The 3,076-nt window shown below is 37.4% G+C and overlaps 1 protein-coding gene across 3 annotated transcripts in view; it reads right to left on the reverse strand.

Annotated features, from left to right (window-relative positions):
• The window catches only part of LOC128248897 (uncharacterized), a 216,375-nt gene that overhangs the window by 120,195 nt on the left and 93,104 nt on the right, over positions 1-3,076 (reverse strand). The gene's annotated exons all lie outside the window — the stretch shown is intronic.

Raw genomic sequence — 3,076 nt, forward strand, 5'->3', positions numbered from 1 at the left:
GTGTGCGTGCGAAAATTTAGATTCAGATGTTGAGGCACCAGAATTTAGTACAATATTATCCATACAATTTCAAAATAAGATTATTAAAATCAAAATAAGCAACAAGGATATCCAGAGGTAATGCAGTACGATTGTTACAAGCAAATCCATTTAATTGAACAATGCAATCATTACATCAATTTAAATGCAGAGCAATCCTCAGCTGCATAAAGAGACATGGAATTTAATTAAATTAAAACAGATGGACACATTAGTATTATTTTACCTAAAATCTCCAAGAAGGTAAGGAGATAGACAGAGAACATACTGTCTTCACTTCAGCTTAGAAGCTACAAAGGTATCAGGAAGAAAGACTTGTTACAGATTTTGCTTGTCACTGTTCCATGGGATCAGTTTTAATTTATAGACTAGTTTATCAAATCTTTGTATATCTAAGGCCAAAAGAGGAAGGAGCTTCTAAGCTGAAGTGAAGACAGCATGTTCTCTGTCTATCTCCTTACCTTCTTGGAGATTTTAGGTAAAATAATACTAATGTGTCCATCTGTCTTAATTTCATTAAATTCTATGTCTTTATGCAGCAGAGGATTGCTCTGCATTTAAATTGATGTAATGATTGCATTGTTCAATTAAATGGAGTTGCTTGAAACGATCGGACTGCATTACCTATGGATATCCTTGTTGCTTATTTTGATATACATATATATATATATATATATATATATATATGATTGTTTGTAGAAATACTTAAATCCGGAGGAGAATCACACTCTAAGATGTAGAGCAGTTGATATTATGGTGGAGTAGGCCGGTTCATGGGGTTACCCTGGGTTTCACGTTCATAAGGGGTTTAGTCTTACGGTGTATCTTCAGACTCTAAACGAAGGTAAACGAGTACCTCCTTGCGGCCACCACAGCCGATGACCAATAGCCAAGGCCGGAGACAATCGTTTACCTTCGTGATGTTTTGGTGACCGCAAGATGGTAGCGCGGCCGAAGGGAGATAATCACCTAGGGTTTTACCATTAAAAGCGAGTGTTTTTCCCCTCCATATTTTAAATAGGTCTCTTATGAACGAGAAACCCAGGGTAAGCCCATAAACCGGCCTACTCCACTATAATATAAATATATATATACAAATGCCAGAAGGGGTCACCACTGTACAGTGCCAAAGATCCCAGCAATGCCGTCGCGCTTCAGGGCCAGTTACTGTAACAGCCTGGGTTTCAAAGGCCCATAGCTTTGTAATATTCTCTCAAAGAGCCTGAAGAACATACACAAAGTGGATGTAGGTGTTTTCAAATCAAAATTGGATCTCTTCCCGTCGAGAGTCCCAGATGAGCCTACCTCACGGCAGGAGGCGCAAATGAGGGTAGCAACATCAAACTCTCTTATTCATCAAATGCCGCATATCAGAGGAGGCTCTCAATAATAACTATGTAGCAAAATGGCGGTGCCCCAACATGACCACAACTTTGAGTTGATACTGATAAAATAAGAAATATATATATATAAATATCGGTAGTATGGTCGTATATCTCTGCAGTATGTAAGGAAGGTATTTATGTAAATTCAGCTAGTGTAAACGTATAGCGCCCTATGTAGCATGCGTATTAGTCTGCGCATACGCTTATAAATATAGTTGCTATATGTAATATAGCAACTATAGTTGCTATATAGTAATAGATAGAGTATATAAACACCTATGTAACATACGTGTCAATAGGCGAAGCATTCTGAGTTCTAATCCCGCCGAGTATAAACTTACCTTTCATCTTTTCGAGACTGATAAAATAAATTACTGGAGTCAACAGTCATTATTAAGGCAGCGAGCTAACAGAATCGTTAGTACACATGGTAAAATGTTTAGGCGCATCTCGTCCATCTTTATGCTCTGAGTAAAAATTCCGCCGAGGTCGACTTTGCCTTTCATCCTTTCGGGGACGATAAATTAAGTACTAGTTACACACTGGGGTTGATGTAAACGACTAGTCCGCTTCTCGTAAATTTCAGGCCTTGTGCCTTTCGAGGAAATGATCCTTCTTCTTCTTCTTCTTCTTCTTCTTCTTCTTCTTCTTCTTCTTCTTCTTCTTCTTCTTCTTCTTCTTCTTCTTCTTCTTCTTCTTCTTCACTGTGGTGATGGTGACAGTAGTAGTAGTAGTAGTAGTAGTAGTAGTAGTAGTAGTAGTAGTAGTAGTAGTAGTAGTAGTAGTAGCAACATGAATACAACTAATAAGTAAGCGGTTTGGGGATACACGTTAGTTCCATTACAGAGAGATTGTCAGAAGCAAATATTTTGTCATGACTAAGTCTAACAGTCTACGTAAATCAAAATATACAATGTAACATAAAAAGCAGTTGTCATTTCATCTTTCAGCAATTTCTGTTTTATGTCTATTCTCGCAGATCTTTTGGACATTGTATAAGTTGTTGGCCCTTCTGTTAATTACTCATAAGGTCATTTTCATTTACCATCACTGGCGCCATGCTGTTCATTTCTGAGACATCGAGACATCGAACATTTCGTTCGTTGTAGTGGAAATTAGATACGAAAATTCTGTTTTCAGACGCCGAACTGTCGATCGATCAGTGAAGCAATTTACTGTTTCGGATCCCAGGCGACTTGAAAACATTTCATGTACATCAAATGAGGTGACTAGTAAACAACATTATAAGAAGCCATCTGAGTCAGAATGACCCTTTGACCTGTTGAAATCACATCCGGAAGCAGTCTACTATCGATAGTTTCGTGCTACTATATCATGAGCCGCATGTTCGTATTTGCTTTTGGCAGTGTGTGTTTGTGTATGTGTGGGTGGGGTGTTTGCGTGTTCGTATTCCACAGAAAAGGATTAGTATTCTACACATTATCCCAAGGAGCAAAAAAGGCAAATTTATAAATTTATAATCATAATTATAACTATAATTAAGGGTACGTGATAGTACCATCGTTGCTAGGAATAAGAGTCGAAAAATACTCAAATAAACCACATCAGTGATATTGTGGCTTATTTGATTATTTTTCGAATCTTATTTCTAGCAAGGCTGGTACTTAATTTTAATTATAAATTTTTATTTA

This window comes from Octopus bimaculoides, chromosome 1 (genome assembly GCF_001194135.2).
Source record: "Octopus bimaculoides isolate UCB-OBI-ISO-001 chromosome 1, ASM119413v2, whole genome shotgun sequence".
Taxonomy (NCBI): Eukaryota; Metazoa; Mollusca; class Cephalopoda; order Octopoda; family Octopodidae; genus Octopus; species Octopus bimaculoides.